Consider the following 20,727-nt stretch of genomic DNA (forward strand, 5'->3'; position numbering starts at 1 on the left):
AATGTGGAAATACTGTCAAAGCGCTTTGAGTACCTTGTACCTTGCGCTATACAAGTATAACCCATTTATTTAATTTGTATATATATATATATATATATATATATATATATATATATATATTAGATATATGTAGCGCACTTTTAGCGCGCGCGATGATGTCACGTTATCGATGAGAAAATGCATTTTTAGACAATATGATTTGCCTGAGCGGCTAGGAGACCCCGTGAGTAGCAAGCGGTACAAAGTGGATAAGAAAAGACAGAAAAAAATAAATAAAAACATTTTTTAATTTTTTTTTTTACTTGGGACTTTCCGCGGGCCGTAGTTTGGGGATCGATAAGGGTGAATTTGCGCGCGTCTGCCTTTGTAGTCAAGAGGTAGTCACCTGAAATTATGTCCACTTCACAGGTGTGCTTGAAGCTCATGGAGAGAATGCCAAGAGTGTGCAAAGCAGTAATCAGAGCAAAGGGTGGCTATTTTGAAGAAAGTAGAATATAAAACATGTTTTCAGTTATTTCACCTTTCTTTGTTAAGTACATAACTCCACATGTGTTCATTCATAGTTGTGATGCCTTCAGTGACAATCTACAATGTAAATAGTCATGAAAATAAAGAAAACACATTGAATCAGGAGAAAGTGTGTCCAAACTTTTGGCCTACTGTATATTAAAATGAAATGAAATAAAACTATGTAACTTTTTCTGATGTGTAAATGGTAAATGGGTTATACTTGTATGGCGCTTTTCTACCTTCAAAGTACTCAAAGCGCTTTGACACTATTTCCACATTCACACATTCACACACACATTCACACACTGATGGCGGGAGCTGCCATGTAAGGCCCTAACCACGACCCATCAGGAGCAAGGGTGAAGTATCCTGCTCAAGGACACAACGGACGTGACTAGGTTGGTAGAAGGTGGGGATTGAACCAGGAACCCTCAGGTTGCTGGCACGGCCACTCTCTCAACTGCACCACGCCGTCCCCATGTAATAATATATATAATGTTTACACGCCACGCCGTGTAAACATTTTTTACAGTTTGATTGGTTTACTTTATAAGATGGCATCATAGATTAAAGCCAAACAGACTTTTGGAGTTGACCCTATAGATCTGGGGCCGTACTTATCAAGCTTCTTAGAATGACTCCTAAAAAGTCTGCTAAGAGTTGACTTAAGAGTAAATAAATTCTTCGCTGAAAGCTGCACTTAAAAGTTAGTTATCAAGCGTCTTACTCACACTTTCAGCGAAGTGTAGGACTGAATCTTAAGTGTCACACTCAGAGCTGAATTACGACATTACTATGTGCCGTAAACGCAATTTTAGGTGACGTCATTTCTGTGTCCATAGAAATGACCAATCACGGAAGGGAATCCGTTGTCTAAGAATAAAGAAATATCTTGGAAATATTTAAGTGGACAATGGGAGTGTATATTTTGACAATAAACTACAAAATAATACAAAACAAACTAGTCCCCGCCGGCACTCACGCTACCGCTCCCTCTCTTCTCTCGCCCACACACTCACTGACGTCACTCACCTCACGGCCACACACATACGCTACTGTCATAACATTTTCTTTGCAATTCATTAATTAGGCAACTAATTTGAAACTGGTGTGGGTGGCTCTATATATACTAGCCCACTGCAGACACATGCAGAAATCAACAAGGAATCGAAAAGTATTAAATCTGTGACAAAAATAATATCCGCTCTGTCTAAACGATACCGTTTGATCAGCTGCTCGTCATCAAAAAACAAACAAACATTGTTCCGTTCCCTGAACGTTGGCGCACGTCTCTCTCGCCTCAGTGCCACCCCCTGCTGGCAACTCCTAACCACTTAAGACACCTCTGAAGGTCTCTTAAATATCGTGGAGAGTAGGAGTGATTCTAGACTTAAGAACATTGATAAAAAGCTTTTATTCTTAAGTTTGAGAGTAGGACTAAATTTCGCAAATTCTCAGGACTTAAGTGTAAAATGGCACTCTAAGAAGCTTGATAAGTACGGCCCCTGGAGTTTTTGTTCAAATGACGGCACAATTATGATCATTTGTCATTTATCATTGATCAAGCCATGGATCCTACCAAACGACTGGGAAGGTGATATCTATAGACAACACGATGAAATGGTCCATGAAGAAAAGGAGTTGAATCGATGCAAAAAGTCATGGCGTCAATTATCTCTTCGACCCGTCTATTTGCTGGGATGTTACTTGGCGGTTAAGCTGCAGCTCGTCATCAAACGTGCTTCCCACATCACACGGCAAAGCCACAGCCACTGTTTATCCAGACCACCAAGCGCATGAACAGCCATAATGACACTAATTGGCCGAGAGCTCACTTTTCCTCTGAGTGGCTACGTCCTGAGCGGATGGGGCGGGGGTCGAGGGGGTCTTGAGAGCCATCTGGGACCAACCGACCCCTCCTCCACAACCCTAAACTCCCAGCCTCCCCGTCTTAGATCGATCCACCACCTTGTGCATTCCAAAACTAGAAGGGAACAGCAAGCGGCACCATTCTCATTCATAAATAATGTGAATGGGGCGCGGGGGTTGTGGGCTACTGTTTCTTTTGTGTGTGTGTTTGCGTTGTTGCTGGAGCTTTCCAACCCGCTGGAGGTCTTAAGAGAATGGACATCTGACCCCGGCCTTATCTAACTTTGCAGCACACGGACAGAAATTAAATAAATAAAACACACAAACTAATTTTCGACTTTGCTGTTTTTTACTCGGAGTACCGGAGGGAAGCTTTGTTTAGGGAGGAGAATATAAGTCATTTTCAGTCCACTCACAACACATCCTCCATTGATTTTCTTTTCATGAGTGGCTATTTTGTGTGTATATATATATATTATATATATATATATATATATATATATATATATATATATATATATATATATATATATATATATATATATATATATATATATATATAAACAATTTTGTGGAATAGCCTTCATTTCTAAGAACAAGAATAGACTGTCGAGTTTCAGATGAAAGTTCTCTTTTTCTGGCCATTTTGAGCGTTTAATTGAGCCCACAAATGTGATGCTCCAGAAACTCAATCTGCTCAAAGGAAGGTCAATTTTGTAGCTTCTGTAACGAGCTAAAGTGTTTTCAGATGTGTGAACATGATTGCACAAGGGTTTTCTAATCATCAATTAGCCTTCTGAGCCAATGAGCAAACACATTGTACCAGTAGAACACTGGAGTGATAGTTGCTGGAAATGGGCCTCTATACACCTATGTAGATATTGCACCAAAAAGCAGACATTTGCAGCTAGAATAGTCATTTACCACATTAGCAATGTATAGAGTGTACTTCTTTCAAGTTAAGACTAGTTTAAAGTTATCTTCATTGAAAAGTACAGTGCTTTTCCTTCAAAAATAAGGACATTTCAATGTGACCCCAAACTTTTGAACGGTAGTGTATATATTAGGGCTGCAACTAACGATTAATTTGATCATCGATTAATCTGTCGATTATTACTTTGATTAATCGATTAATAATCGGATAAAAGAGACAAACTACATTTCTATCCTTTCCGTATTTTATTGAAAAAAAACAGCATACTGGCACCATACTTATTTTGATTATTGTTTCTCAGCTGTTTGTACATGTTGCAGTTCATAAATAAAGATTTATTTTTAAAAAATATATATATATATATATATATTTTATTTTTATTTTTATTTTTAAAAGCCTCTGTGCATGCGCATAGCATAAATCCAACGAATCGATGACTAAATTAATCTGCAACTATTTGTATAATCGATTTAATCGATTAGTTGTCGCAGCCCTAATATATATATATATATATATATATATATATATATATATATATATATATATATATATATATATATATATATATATATACCCTGTAAAAAAATCCTATTTTTATGGTTAATTTACTCTAAATTTCTACTGTAATTTTTCAATTTATTTTTTAAATAGTTTATAAAACTGTAAAATTTAAGACATTATCTGTAAATAAACAATCCGCTTGTTATTTTAAGTAATATGCCAGTAATGAAAAACTATGTATATTTCTATTTTTTTTACGGAAAATTACCAAATTAATTATACATAGCATTTTCTGTTTTCTTAAATTACTTTCAAATTCAAAATGACAGTAATTATCTTTCATTAAATATGTAGCTTGTTATATCAAAGTCTATGTCCATACTAACAATCTAACACAGGAGTGTCAAACTCAAATACAGAGTGGGCCAAAATGTAAAACTGAACAAAGCCGCGGGCCAAGGTTGAACAAATTAACCTTTTTGATAAGGACCCAAACAAGTTTTGCATTAAATATTGAACAAGCAAGGCTTATATAACTTTATAGTGACATGCAAAATCGAGTTTCAAATAATAATAATAATAATTAAAAAATATCAATGGCATATCAAATACAATTTAAATAAAAATGGAATGCCCTTTTTCTATTTTGCAGCCTTCTGAGGTAAATATCAACATTAACTTTTTCCACAGGCTAATACATTTGAAAATAAAATAACAATGAATAAAACAACCATTCAGGACTTTAAACTGCTCAGTTTGCAACACATTGATCTAATCTGATGTGCCCAAGCCAGAAACCTGCCATCTTTTCTTGGATGCTAGTTCATTATTGTCGGGGCTCAGGCTTTGAGCTGAGGCAACCTTCATTATCGAACGAAGGTGTTCATTAGTCATTATATTTCGTCCACCCGGACCACAGTCTTGGGGGCGTGCCTTAAATGCACTGCCTTTAACGTACTCTACGAGCTATCGTCACGTCCGCTTTTCATCCATTCTGACATCGTTCAGACCCAGTCACAAGATATGTGCGGCTTCTGTACGCACACGCGAGTGAATGCAAATGCATACTTCATCAACAGCGATACAGGTTACACTGAGGGTGCCAGTATAAAAAACTTTAACACTGTTAGAAATATACGCCACACTGTGAATCCACACCAAACAAGAATGACAAACACATTTCGGGAGAACATCCGCACCGTAACACAACATAAACACAACAGAACAAATACCCAGAATCCTTTGCAGCACTAACTCTTCCGGGACGCTACAAAATACACCCCCGCTACAACCAAACTCCCCCCCCCCCCCCCCACCCCACACACACACACACACACCTTGTAGCGTCCCGGAATAGTTAGTGCTGCAAAGGATTCTGGGTATGACAGTAGTACTTTCAAAATAATACATCAATCTTCAATACTTTGTAGGGAATCCCTTTGCCTTAATCACTGCCTTGATTGATTAATTGATTGAAACTTTTATTAGTAGATTGCACAGTACAGTACATATTCCGTACAATTGACCACTAAATGGTAACACCCCAATAAGTTTTTCAACTTGTTTAATCAATTCATGGTAGGTCGATGCGCTGTGGCATTGGGGCAATCAGTCTGTGGCATTGTCTGGGAGTTACAGAAGCTAAAATTTCCTTGATGTTTGCTGTCAGCTCTTCTTTGGTTTTGGGTCTGGTGCCCCTCATTTTCCTCTTCATAAAACCCCATAGAATCTCAATGGGGTTTAGGTCCGGTGAGTTGGCTGGCCAGTCAAGCACTGTGATGGCCTGGGCATCAAACCAGGCTTTGGTGCTTCTGCTTCTGGCGGTATGGGCAGAGGCCAGGTCCTGCTGGAAGATGAAATCTGCATCTCTATACAGATCCATAGCAGAAGGATTAATGAAGTCCTCTAAAACATTCCGGTAGACTGATTTGGTGACCTTTGATTTAAGAGCTGAGCCAGAAGGCAAAGCTCTCGGTCTACCGAGCTATCTACATTCCTACTCTCACCTATGGTCATGAAGTGTGGGTAATGACCGAAAGAATACGATCGCGGATACAAGCGGCCGAAATGAGTTTCCTCAGAAGGGTGGCTGGCATCTCCCTTAGAGATAGGGTGAGAAGTGCAGTCACCCGAGAGAGACTCGGAGTAGAGCCGCTGCTCCTTCGCTTGGAAAGGAGCCAGCTTAGGTGGTTCGGCTTGTGCGGATGCCTCACGAGCGTCTCCCTAGGGAGGTCCTCGTTCCACGTCCCACTGGGAGGAGACCCCGCGGCAGGCCAAGGACCAGATGGGGGGGTTTATATCTCCTCTCTGGCCTGGGAACGCTTCGGGATTCCCCAGGAGGAAGTCGCAAATGTTGCTCTGGAGAGGGAAGTCTGGGGGTCTCTGCTGGAGCTGCTGTCCCCGCGACCCCATTCCGGATAAGCGGTTGAAGATGGATGGATGGATGGATGATTTAAGAAAGCAGAGTTGACCAACACCTGCACTGGACATTGCACCTCAAATCATGACTGACTGTGGATATTTCACACTGGACCTCAAGCAGCTTGGGTTCTGTTCCTCACCCGTCTTCCTCCAAACCCTCGGACCTTGATTCCCGAATGAAAGGCACACTTTACTTTCATCACTGGCCAACAGTCCAGTCCTTTTTCTCTTTGGACCAGTTGAGATGCTTCCTACGTTGGCTCAGGCTCAGAAGCGGTTTAACCCATCTCCCGAATGCGTCTGAATTTGGTGGTTTTTGAAGCTGTGACTCGCGCCTCATTGCACTCTTTCTAGATCTCTGCCAGATTCATGAATCTTCTCTGTTTGATAATCCACGGTTTAGTAGATGAGTAGTGTGTGACACTCAGTTTAAAACCTTCATGCCCTGTAAAATTTGGGCTGAATTCTTCACAGTATTAAAACATTTTTGAAATCCTGTTTTCGTGGGTTTTGTGAGCTGGAGGCCCAAATTATCTATAAATAAACAATTAAATACTTGAAATATTTTAAGTTGTGGGCCCTAAATCTATAATCTATGGAAGTTTAAAGTTTTTACTTCAATTATGGAAATAAACAAACGTTTCCACGATATACATTTTTTTTAGAAAGGGGCTATATATATATATATATATATATATATACTGTATTAGGGTTGTACGGTATACCGGTACTAGTATAGTATCGCGGTATTAATGAATCAAAAACGGTACTATACTCTGTTTGAAAAGTACCGGTTCTGTCTATCTGTGTTGGCCCTGTGATGAGGTAGCAACTTATCCAGGGTGTACCCCGCATCCCGCCCGAATGCAGCTGAGATAGGCTCCAGCACCCCCCACGACCCCAAAGGGGACAAGCGGTAGAAAATGGGTGGATGGATGGGTTCCCAATTTTTCATTTTTATTTATATTACTATGATTACATTGATATTTTTTATCATCACAAAATCTTTTTTTTTTAATCCATATTATGTTTGTAAACTCCCTGGACACATGAGGACTTTGAATATGACCAATGTATGATCCTGTAACTACTTGGCATCGGATCGATACCTACATTTGTGGTACGATCCAAAACCAATGCAAAGTATCCAAACAACAGAAGAATAAGTGATTATTACATTTTAACAGAAGTGTAGATAGAACATGTTGAAACGGAATATATGCAGATATTAAAAGTAAATGAACAAGAGGATTAGTAATCCATTTTTACAGCTTGTCCTTTATAATTTTGACAAAATAATAGAATGAGAAATGACACAATATGTTACCGCACATATCAGCAGACTAATTAGGAGCCTTTGTTACTAAAAGACAAGTTGTGTAGTATGTTGACTGGACTGGAAGGACAACTGCAAAGCTGTTAACAAGAAGGGAATGAGCAGACTCTTTTTCCTGAGGAAGCTTAGGTCCTTTAATGTGTGTTGGAGATCTTTTATCAGTCTGTTGTGGCCAGTGCCCTGTACTTTGCAGTGGTTTGTTGGGGCAGCAGCACCAGCAAAAAGGGACTCAAACCGGATTGACAAACTGATCCGGAAAGCCGGCCAAACTATTGGCAAACAGTTGGAGGCGTTTGTGTCAGTGAGGGATAGGAGGACACTGGACAAAATGCTGGCCATCATGGACAATCCTGCCCACCCACTCCACCTGACAATTGAGGGACAGCGGAGTTCATACTCCAACAGGCTCCTTCAGCTTCGTTCCCACAGTGTTCCATTCAAGAACTCCTTCATTCCGCACTCCATCCAGCTTTATAATCACTCGCCATACAGCAATAGATGATGTCTATTACCTGACACCTGACATGTTAGCTACTTCTCTTTGTTTTTAATGTCTATTTTCTGCTGGATTTACTCTCTATTTTATGCTGCAGCTGTCACGTATACTGTAATATTGTACATGGTCATTGTTATATATTGTATACATGATATAGACATACTATAATATATCCATCCATTTTCTACCGCTTATTCCCTTCGGGATCGCTACAATCGGGCGGGGTACACCCTGGACCAGTCGCCACCTATCAGTATATATAGCATACTGTACATATATTATGTAAATACTACATCTATACAGTATGTTATATTTTATATCGCTTTATTTAGTCTATTTATACCTGCATTGTCCTTTCCATCCTTACACTTTCCATCATTGTAACTGAGCTACTGTGTGGAACAAATTCCCTTGTGGATCATTAAAGTTTCTCTAAGTCTAAGTCTATGTTCACTATTTTATTTAAGGACAAAATTGTTCTTAGATTGCAATAAGAAACACATGTTTAATGTACCGTAAGATTTTTTTGGTCAAATAAAGCCAGTAATGCCATTTTTTTGTGGTCACCTTGATTTAGAAAAGTGTCGAAATACATTTTAGTACTGGTACCAAAATATTGGTATCGGGCGTCCCTAGTATATATATATATTAGAGATGTCGATAAATGCTTTAAAATGTAATATCGGAAAATATCGGTATCGTTTTTTTATTATCGTATCGTTTTTTTTTTTTTATTGTTTTTTTTATTAAATCAACATAAAAAACACAAGATACACTTACAATTAGTGCATCAACCCAAAAAACCTCCCTCCCCCATTTACACTCATTCACACAAAAGGGTTGTTTCTTTCTGTTATTAATATTCTGCTTCCTACATTATATATCAATAGATATCAATACAGTCTGCAAGGGATACAGTCCGTAAGCACACATGATTGTGCGTGCTGCTGCTCCACTAATAGTACTAACCTTTAACAGTTAATTTTACTCATTTTCATTCATTACTAGTTTCTATGTAACTGTTTTTATATTGTTGTACTTTCTTTTTTATTCAAGAAAATGTTTTTAATTTATTTATCTTATTTTATTTTATTTTTATTTTTAAAAAAGGACCTTATCTTCACCATACCTGGTTGTCTAAATTAGGCATAATAATGTGTTAATTCCACGACTGTATATATTATTATCGGTTGATATCGGTATCTGTAATTAAAGAATTGGGCAATATCGGAATATCGGATATTGGCAAAAGGCCATTATCGGACATCCCTAAAATATATATATATATATATATATATATATATATATATATATATATATATATATATATATATATATATATATATATATACACTACCGTTCAAAAGTTTGGGGTCACCCAAACAATTTAGTGGAATAGCCTTCATTTCTAAGAACAAGAATAGACTGTGGAGTTTCAGATGAAAGTTCTCTTTTTCTGGCCATTTTGAGCGTTTAATTGACCCCACAAATGTGATGCTCCAGAAACTCAATCTGCTCAAAGGAAGGTCAGTTTTGTAGCTTCTGTAACGAGCTAAAGTGTTTTCAGATGTGTGAACATGATTGCACAAGGGTTTTCTAATCATCAATTAGCCTTCTGAGCCAATGAGCAAACACATTGTACCATTAGAACACTGGAGTGATAGTTGCTGGAAATGGGCCTCTATACACCTATGTAGATATTGCACCAAAAAGCAGACATTTGCAGCTAGAATAGTCATTTACCACATTAGCAATGTATAGAGTGTATTTCTTTAAAGTTAAGACTAGTTTAAAGTTATCTTTATTGAAAAGTACAGTGCTTTTCCTTCAAAAATAAGGACATTTCAATGTGACCCCAAACTTTTGAACGGTAGTATATATATATATATATATATATATATATATATATATATATATATATATATATATATATATATATATATATATATATATATATATATATATATATATATATATATATATATACAGTATATACACATTTTTTTACTTATAAACATTTTGAAATATTTCCAACCTTGGCCTACATAGCACCGACACATTCAGTCCTTAACGTGTAGCAACAACTTACTTCCTTATTTCAGTCTATTTTAATATCCTGTTTGAGTATACCGAATCATTGGCACGGATACATTAGCACGGCCCCGTTGTCCATTTTCATCGTGTCAATCAATAATATATGATCTTTAACGTGCACTTAAGATGCGACTTTAAGGTTTTACTACTTACGTATAAAATACTACACGGTTTAGCTCCAGCCTATCTCGCCGATTGTATTGTACCATATGTCCCGACAAGAAATCTGCGTTCAAAGAACTCCGGCTTATTAGTAATTCCCAGAGCCAAAAAAAAGTCTGCGGGCTATAGAGCGTTTTCTATTCGGGCTCCAGTACTCTGGAATGCCCTCCCGGTAACAGTTAGAGATGCTACCTCAGTAGAAGCATTTAAGTCCCATCTTAAAACTCATTTGTATAATCTAGCCTTTAAATAGACCCCCCTTTTTTAGACCAGTTGATCTGCCGTTTCTTTTCTTCTCTCCTCTTCTCCCCTGTCCCTTGCGAGGGGGAGTTGCATAGGTCCGGTGGCCATGGATGAAGTGCTGGCTGTCCAGAGTCGGGACCCCGGGTGGACCACTAGCCTGTGCATCGGTTGGGGACATCTCTGCGCTGCTGACCCGTCTCCGCTCGGGATGGTTTCCTGTTGGCCCCGCTGTGGACTGGACTCTCGCTGATGTGTTGGACCCACTGTGGACTGGACTTTCACCCACTCGACATCCGTTGCTTTCGGTCTCCCCTAGAGGGGGGGGGGTTACCCACATATGCGGTCCTCTCCAAGGTTTCTCATAGTCATTCACCGACGTCCCACTGGGGTGAGTTTTTCCTTGCCCGTATGTGGGCTCTGTACCGAGGATGTCGTTGTGGCTTGTACAGCCCTTTGAGACACTTGTGATTTAGGGCTATATAAATAAACATTGATTGATTGATTGATTGATTGAACGTGAAATGGGTGCAAAAATTAGGTGGCTCCCATCTCCCACTTGAGAGACGTGTGTGGAGCTTTCAGTTATTCGAGCTAATCATGACCGTTCTAATCATCTATTTGTAAGACCTCGCCAGTCTTGTTGTTCTCCCTTCCAGCAAGCTGTGAGACACATCACATGCCAAACATGTATAGACAATAATTAACACCCCAGCACGAGTCCTCACAGCTGACTTTGCCCACAGAGGGCCACGTGACCAAAACATATTGCAAAACATAGCATGACAAAGCATTGTGTTATCATCTTTTGGGGCCACGGCTATGGAACTGCCTTCTGAAACGGCTCGCTTTGTGTCATCACAAGGGAGAGATGTGGGCAGCCAAAGTAGCTCTTCACGTAGGAGGTTAATGTGTGTGTCGGTGCTCACTTGTCATCGGTAATTGAAGGGAGCGACTTTTGGAAATGAGGTGGCGAGGATGAGGTCTTTAATTAGATCAGGATTAGAAAAGTGGAGCAGTACCACAAGTGAATGCATGAAGGGAATGTCACTCCTAATGTCTCAATCGGTGTGCTTTGGCACTGGTGGATTGTCTTCATCCTCCCTTGGCCACTGCCGTTTACTTTACAAAGCAGCAATATAGAAAATAAACACAAATGAGGGACAACTTATTATGTTGCTGTGGTTTCTTGGTGAGTAACCTTACCCATGTTGTGGTTAGCTCAGCAGCTCAGCAGCATCGTGGAAGCCAAGCGCCATCTAGTGGTTAAAATATAGCAGGTGCTAAAACAAAACCAGTTTGAAATATGACAATTGACAATAATAATGAACTTTTACCGTCCTGGAAAGCCTTTATTAACTTTAATGAAGACATATAGCGAAGACCACGCTCACAGTTTCAGCTTGAGTGGGGTCGTGAAAAGAAAGGAAGTGGGTTTTTTTAACCCGGAGGTAAAAAGCTCAACGAGTTTGAAGCAACGGAAGCAACATTTTCTTTTTTTAATCTTTTTTTTTGTTTTTTTAATTGAAAAACAAACATACATTTATAATTCACTCAACAGTCAAGGCACTTTCAACAACAAGGAAAGAAAACAAAAGCAAATACAGACAGAGTTTTAAATATTAATAAATAATAATAATAATAATAATAAATTTAAATTTAAATTTAAAAAAAGAGACAGAAAGGGCTTCCTAAATCACTTTAAATATTTTTAACAAATATATCAATTTAAGGGCATTTGTACTCTTAATCCCGGAAGACTTTATCTGCAAACAGACAAACTCTCCTTCCTGATTGGTGGATCTTCGTGTGGGGTCGTGACAAAAAAGGAAGAGGCTTTTTTAACCCGGAGGTAAAAAGCTCAGCGAGGTTTTTTTTGTTTGTTTTTGTTTGGTTTTTTTATATTTAAGTTTGCTTTATTTCGTTGTGTGTATTTATACGACGTTTATCGTTTCACCTTCATGCACCATTTTTTTAAATAAACTTTTATTTTTAATATAAACATTTACATGCATTCAAAGAAATAATAATAATCAAAACAAGTACAGAAATAGTACAAAAACTATTTGGAGCACAGCATCATAGTTTTCACAGCTTTTTGGTTGTTAGAGGTAGAAACGTTTTGTTCTAATTCTTTTTTTTATATATATATGTATAAACCTTTATTTATAAATGTCAACATTTACAAACAGTTGAAAATATTACTGAAAGTGAGTACAAAAAAAGTACAAAATAGTACAAAAACAGTACAAAACAGCGCCAGGGGTTTTTAAATTCAAAGTAACTAAAATAGAATGCAAAATATGTATATATAATAAACAAAGTGCAAAGCCATAGGCTCACTCAATCTCAGTAAATAACTTAAATTTGGAACACAGCATCATCGTTTTCACAGCTTGTTGGTTGTTAGAGGTAGAGAGTGTTTTAATGTAGAGTTTTAAATCCAAGCTCAGCGAGTTTGAAGCGACGGAAGCAAAAATTATTATTTTTTATTTTTTTTAAATGTTTTTGTTTTTTTGTTTTTAATTGAACAACAAACATACATTTATAATTCACACAACAGTCAAGGCACTTTCAACAACAAAGAAAGAAAACAAAAGCAAATACAGATAGAGTATTAAATAATAATAAATAATAATAATAATACAACATTTTTAAAATAAAAAAAGAGACAAAAAGGGCGACCTAAATCACTTTAAATATTTTTAACTAAGATATCAATTTAAGGGCATTTGTACTCTTAATCCCGGAAGACTTTACCTGCAAACAGACAAACCCTCCTTCCTGATTGGTGGATCTTCGTGCGGGGTCGTGACATCTTATAAATAGACGCAGCATTGGCTGCTGTGACGCGAGAAATTCGGCCGCCATCTTGAAGTGGTGATGAGGAGCCGGCGAGCAGCCTAAACTGACAGTTGACGGGTAGAAAACAAAGATGCCGGGCTGGTGTTCAGCGTTTTTCTGCTCAAATAGGAAATAGGAATCGGGGGATTACTTTTCACAAGTAAGATTTAACATTAACGTACTACATACTACGTTAGGACCAGAGTCCAGATTGTGTAGGGGTGGGTAATATATGTTAGCTAACTAGACAATCAGATGGACAGTGGCTTTTATACAAGTCTAAATTTAGTCTAGCTTTCCAAGCCAAATTTTGTGTAGCCCACCTTCGTGAAATGTGTAGGACAATATGTGATAAACATTTGTATGTGAAAATCACAAAGAAATCTTCTGGGGGAGGATGACGCCCCTACAGGGGTTTGGTTTACAAACTTTCTGCCCCACCTAAAACAAAATTCACCAGCCGCCACTGATTATGATGCATTCTCATTTTAGGCAAAGTATAAGACAATACTTTCTTAACAGTATGTAACCAGGAATAAGTCTTCAAGTAACAATATTCAAATACTAACATTGTTGGGTAAGACAGAATTTGGTTTTATTCTGAATCCAGTGAAACAGATTGGTGGTTTTATCTTATATAAAGATATTCAGGTGTTTATATATGTTTATGTTTAAGTATTTGGCAGACGCTTATATCCAAAGCGACATACGTAAAAAAATACATATAAAACAATCACTGTAAACATTATCATTTAAGGGAAGATTGTAATACAAAATATCAATACAAAGTGTCAAGACAGAATAAACTCTCTGCTGCTGCAGCAACAGAAATACAGTCTATAAGATATATATATATATATATATATATATATATATATATATATATATATATATATATATATATATATATATATATATATATATATATATATATATATATATATATATATATATATATATATATATATATATATATATATATATATATATATATATATATATATATATATATATATATAATGTATTCATACATTGCTTATGTAGGATATACGCATGTATATATAACCTCATCATTGTTTCTTTAACTTAAAAATAGCTGACCGTTTTTTTCGCCCTTCTCTGGGATTACATTCCCAATTTTGATCTCGGACGTCTGGTCACTTATAGCATATCAATCAATCAATCAATGTTTATATAATAATATTCTATTACTGTTAAGCAAACTATGAATAATAAAACACGCCAAAACCTGTGTCCTTTATCATAGCTACACGTATGACAAAAAACCGCGTGAAAATTAGTGGTATTCAGTGAGGTACGATGAATTAAATGCGCTGACAGTTCATTGCTTCTGCCAAATGAATTGCACTGAGTGGAGCGGATCACCACTCCAAGATGGCGGCCCCGCGTCTCGTCAGCGCCAGTAGGCAGTATCGGTCGATGCTGTGTCTACTTATAAGATGTATATGGTGACAAGTAAGGAAGTGTTTGAAGCAACGGAAGCAAAACCTATTTTAAATGTCATTTATTTTAAAATATCTTTCTCAATAATATTTATTTTGTCATATTGAAAAAGAGTCAATTACCCAATTTTTTAATGTCCCATCTCCCGATTTTTTTTGGGCTGAACTTTATTTTGTAATTCCGTTTAGTACTTACGTTTGTACAATATACTTTTTGATTTAAAAGATAAAATGGTACTGCTTTTATATTGTACTTTTCATCAAGACCTGAAGAATGCGGTCAAACTGTTATGTCTTCCAGGAAAATGATGTCATTAAAATCCAGAGTAAACTTTTTTGTTTCATTCTGATTTTTTTTTTTCACAAATAATGACAAATGAGACCAATAGGTCACGATAACCTCCCAAGTTCTAAAAGACATTATTAAAACTGTTACCATCAAAGAAAAATGAAATGTGTAACTTAATACTTTTATTTGCTTTTTATTTTAATTTTTAAGTTTAGGATTCTTTTTTCTTTTTTTCTTATGTTTGTGTGTGTTACAATTTCTTGTTAATGAATAAAATCCATGGATATCGTTATTTTCATTGTTTTTTTGGGGTTTTTTTTGTTTTTTTAATGTTATTGAACAACAAACATACATTTATAATGCACACAAAATGTAATTTATTTTAAAACATGTAACTCATATCTATCCAAATTCATCCAGGATGTTTCTCCAAAATATTCACTTTGTCATATCGAAAAAGAGTCAATTACCCATTTTTTTAATGTCCCATCTCCTGATTATTTTGGGCTGAACTTTATTTTTTAATTCTGTTTAGTACTTACAATACACTTTTGGATGTCAAAGATAAAATGGTACTGCTTTTATATTGTGCTTTTCATCAAGGCCTTAAGAATGCGGTCAGACTGTTATGTCTTCTCAGAAATATTCTGTAATTGAAATTCAGAGTAATGTCATGCAAACCAAATACTTTTTCGTTTCATTCTGAATTGATTTTTTTAATAACTCTAATAATGACAAATGAGACAAATAGGTGACGATAACCTCCCAAGTTCTAAAATAAATTATTAAAACTGTTAGCATCAAATAAAAGTTAAATGTGTAACTTGATACGTTTACTTGCTTTTTATTTTATTTTTCAAGTGTTGTGTTTCTTGTTTCTTTTTTTCTGTTCTTTTTTTCTCGTGTTTGTGTGTTACTATTTCTTGTTTGGATATTTCAATGAGAAATATCCAAATAAAAAACAAACAAAACACACAAACAAACCCTGTATGCTGTTTGGCATGCAATGCCATGACTACCTGTGGGAGGCAGCACTGCGCTAAAAGCCATAGGACGCAGCAGGAAGGATAGAAGACAAAGAAGAAGGCAGGAGAAAGTCAGCCTGCACGCACAACACGTGTAGTCACAAATAGGCTTGAGTAAAACAAACAAAGGGATAAAAATCACGGAGGTAAACTCACCCGCACATTGTTATCCATCCCTCTGTCTGTGTAGCTGCCGGGTAAGTTTGCACATGTATTTATTTATTTTTTAAATTGCACTAGTCTTGACAAGCTAACACGTTCACCGCGTTGTGATTGGCACTAGCAAGCTAGCCTCATTGAATGTTCGACATCCGTTCAAACATCACATTTACACAAAGTCTTCTCTTTTAATCTATTAATTACACGCAAGTCAACCCGGCGGTGTCGTTCTGTGGAATGGAGAAAACAGCCGAGAGAGGTCAAACTCCCGCCATTTCACTCGATCGTGTTAAAGAGTTTGACATAGCAAAATAATGATAATAGTTATCCACTCAAAAGGGACAAGCGGTAGAAAATGGATGGAAGGCACTCAGACAATGGCTGATCATTTGTGTTTGCGTAACAGTCGCCACGTAAATGCTGTCATTCCTGTTCAGATGCATGCATTGCCTTTAACCTTAACGTAAGAGACTTTGAGTTCATTTGAAACATGCAAGCATACAACATGATGCATCACAATTTCCAGTTTCTCTATTTAACGTGTTCAGTCAATCAATGTTTACTTATATAGCCCTAAATCACGAGTGTCTCAAAGGGCTGCACAAGTCACAACGACATCCTCGGCTCAGATCCCACATTAGGGCAAGAAAAAACTCAACCCAATGGGATAACAATGAGAAACCTTGGAGGGGACTGCAGATGTGGGGACCCCAAACCCCCTGGGCGACCGGTGCAATGGACGTCGAGTGGATCTAGCATAATATTGTGAGAGTCTAGTCCATAGTGGATCTAGCATAATATTGTGAGAGTCCAGTCCATAGTGGATCTAACATAATAGTGAGAGTCCAGTCCATAGTGGATATAACATAATAGTGAGAGTCCAGTCCATAGTGGATCTAGCATAATATTGTGAGAGTCCAGTCCATAGTGGATCTAACATAATAGTGAGAGTCCAGTCCATAGTGGATCTAGCATAATATTGTGAGAGTCCAGTCCATAGTGGTACTAGCATAATATTGTGAGAGTCCAGTCCATAGTGGATCTAACATAATATTGTGAGAGTCCAGTCCATAGTGGATCTAACATAATATTGTGAGAGTCTAGTCCATAGTGGATCTAAAATAATAGTGAGAGTCCAGTCCATAGTGGATTTAACATAATATCGTGAGAGTCTAGTCCATAATGGATCTAACATAATATTGTGAGAGTCTAGTCCATAGTGGATCTAACATAATATTGTGAGAGTCTAGTCCAGAGTGAATCTAACATAATATTGTGAGAGTCTTGTCCATAGTGGATCTAACGTAATATTGTGAGAGTCTAGTCCATAGTGGATCTAGCATAATATTGTGAGAGTCCAGTCCATAGTGGATTTAACATAATATTGTGAGAGTCTAGTCCATAGTGGATCTAGCATAATATTGTGAGAGTCCAGTCCATAGTGGATCTAGCATAATATTGTGAGAGTCCAGTCCATAGTGGATCTAACATAATATTGTGAGAGTCCATTCCATAGTGGATCTAACATAATATTGTGAGAGTCCAGTCCATAGTGGATATAACATAATATTGTGAGAGTCCAGTCCATAGTGGATCTAGCATAATATTGTGAGAGTCTAGTCCATAGTGGATCTAGCATAATATTGTGAGAGTCCAGTCCATAGTGGATCTAGCATAATATTGTGAGAGTCCAGTCCATAGTGGATCTAACATAATATTGTGAGAGTCCATTCCATAGTGGATATAACATAATATTGTGAGAGTCTAGTCCATAGTGGATCTAGCATAATATTGTGAGAGTCCAGTCCATAGTGGATCTAACATAATATTGTGAGAGTCCATTCCATAGTGGATCTAGCATAATATTGTGAGAGTCCAGTCCATAGTGGATCTAACATAATATTGTGAGAGTCTAGTCCATAGTGGATCTAACATAATAGTGTGAGAGTCCAGTCCATAGTGGATCTAACATAATATTGTGAGAGTCTAGTCCATAGTGGATCTAACATAATAGTGTGAGAGTCCAGTCCATAGTGGATCTAGCATAATATTGTGAGAGTCCAGTCCATAGTGGATCCAGCATAATATTGTGAGAGTCCAGTCCATAGTGGATCTAACATAATAGTGAGATTCCAGTCCATAGTGGATCTAACATAATAGTGTGAGAGTCTAGTCCGTAGTGGATCTAGCATAATATTGTGAGAGTCCAGTCCATAGTGGATCTAGCATAATATTGTGAGAGTCCAATATTTTTCTTAGTGGAATATTTGATGTGAAGTAATCGGAACCTTGGATAGGTCAATAATTCATAATAACATTGATTTTGATTCAATATTATGTTTTGAGCAATGACAGTTTGAAAGAAAAAAAAACAGCTTTGTTTTATTAGTCAACATTGCAACTTTTTCTAAATTACATTTAACCTTTAAGCTTTTTTATTTCACTTTTGTTATGTTTTTGTTTATTTTAATAGCATTTTTAGAATGTGCCGTGGGCCTTTAAAACATTAGCTGTGGGCTGCAAATGGACTCCGGGGCACACTTTTGACACCCCTGCTATAGATAATAAAAAATTAAATGTGATAAATCTATGGATAAAAAGCAGAGCCTGGCGACGCATGCGCGTTTATCATAACTCTCTCTCTGTCTCTGTCTCTGTCTCTGCCCCTCCCTCACCAATGCTGCTGCACGCACAATATGTTTGTTGTTAACCCCTTCTTAACCCTGAACGTACATTGAAAATACACGCAACCCTAACTCAAAATGCCAGACATTTGAGGCATTTACGAAACTCCGCCAGGACAGCCCCGCAAAAGAGGACATGTCTGGTGAAAAGAGGACGTATGGTCAGTCTATCGTAGCCCGGTCGTCGCTAGCATGCCTTGTGTTGTGCCTCGGTGTGCATTGTTTACACAACGTGCGGTACGCTACTTAATATGTCCGTGTGGAAACTCGTTCGGTAAACCACCGAACCGAAACGGTTCAATACAAATACACGTACCGTTACACCCCTACCATCCACACAAGTGTTTTTTCATAACTGTCCGTCTACACACATACACCTACATTTTGTCCAATCAGAAGCCTGAAAAAAGCTGCAATAGCTGAGTTGGTGGCATTACACCTCCTATTGTGTTTATTTTGAACGCCGGAGTGACAGGAGGTTTTAAATTAATTAACGCCCCTGCGGCTATTCAAGGAAATACGGTATGCGTCTGCGTGTGGACAAGAGGCCTAAACGCAGAGATAAGTATGCATAAAGACAGTCTATTATACAGAATTATTGTTTGGGTCTGTGGGACCCGTTTTAATTTTTTTTTTTTAAAGAAAAATGATACAATTTTTCAAACTGAGACTCACTGACTGGCTCATTTTCTGTGAAGAACATATATCAAAATACATATTTAATGACCACACACCATACACCCCCCCCCTACACATTTCTATTACATATAAGATGTCCGGGTCCACTGGACACGCACCCACACACGCACACAGCAGGCCTAGACAGGAGGAGGAGCGAGTGTAGGTACACAGAACATCAGAGGGTTAAATGTGCGAGAAAATGAGAGCAGACAGTGTCTTACCTACGTGGCTCACCTTCGACAGCATCTTCTCCCCGTCATCTTTGTTGTAGCGGTGTAGCGTGCAAGGACGGGAGTGGAATAAGTGTCAAAAGATGGAGCTAACTGTTTTAATGACATTCGAACTTTACTTAAATCAATAACGAAGCAGCATCTTCTCATCCGTAGCTCAATGATGCAACATCAAAGCCGGAAATGTGTCCCATGAAGAACCGTCCGACCGGAACTCTCTAATAACTAAAGTTCCGTGGGTGAATTATGTAAACCCACTACAGTTTTTAGCGCTTTGATAGCTAGTCTACTGACAGAAAATGCATATTAAATGTTAACATTTTTATTTAAAACGTTACCTTCTTCTGATTTATAATCCCCTCAGCTATCAAGGCAGAAAGGACAGGTCAACACGACAATGGAAAACAAACAACATTCTAAAATCACAATAAACACCTAACAATAACCTTATTAAGTTAAGGTGTAAGAATTGCTGAATAAAGTGTCACAAAATGGTGCAGAAAATGTAAACAAAGAGAAACCTGATGGAACTATTTTTTTGTAGGTTTACAACCAGGAAGTAAGTTGGTCTGTGTAACATTTAATTAGGTCTGTTATTCGTATTTAATTAATTAATCAATGCTATGCAGTAATTATTATATTATAAATATTATTGGACCAAATTACATTTTTAAAGTAGCACGTTTGTTATATTTTGTTATCTATTTTATTTATACAGTCCCACACTTTAGTTCCTACCTGTTGTTTCCGTACATTAAAATAGGAAACGGACGAGGGTTGAGAAAGAAA

General features: G+C 37.4%; 1 protein-coding gene and 1 long non-coding RNA gene across 2 annotated transcripts in view; one reads left to right on the forward strand and one right to left on the reverse strand.

Moving 5' to 3' along the window:
- Positions 1–11,540: 11,540 nt before the first annotated feature.
- LOC133660785 (uncharacterized) lies at positions 11,541–12,024 on the reverse strand. Its single transcript, XR_009827893.1, has 3 exons — positions 11,901–12,024; positions 11,770–11,822; positions 11,541–11,685 (listed from the first exon to the last, which is right to left on the reverse strand). It is a non-coding gene; the product is annotated as an uncharacterized LOC133660785 (long non-coding RNA).
- A 4,160-nt stretch (positions 12,025–16,184) lies between these two features.
- The window catches only part of LOC133659672 (CTP synthase 1-like), a 38,330-nt gene continuing 33,787 nt past the window's right edge, over positions 16,185–20,727 (forward strand). Inside the window, exon 1 of the mRNA XM_062062254.1 lies at positions 16,185–16,330. The gene's annotated coding sequence lies outside the window, so the exon portion shown is untranslated. The remainder of the gene's footprint in view (positions 16,331–20,727) is intronic.

The sequence above is a fragment of the Entelurus aequoreus genome, linkage group LG11, assembly GCF_033978785.1.
Source record: "Entelurus aequoreus isolate RoL-2023_Sb linkage group LG11, RoL_Eaeq_v1.1, whole genome shotgun sequence".
Classification (NCBI taxonomy): Eukaryota; Metazoa; Chordata; class Actinopteri; order Syngnathiformes; family Syngnathidae; genus Entelurus; species Entelurus aequoreus.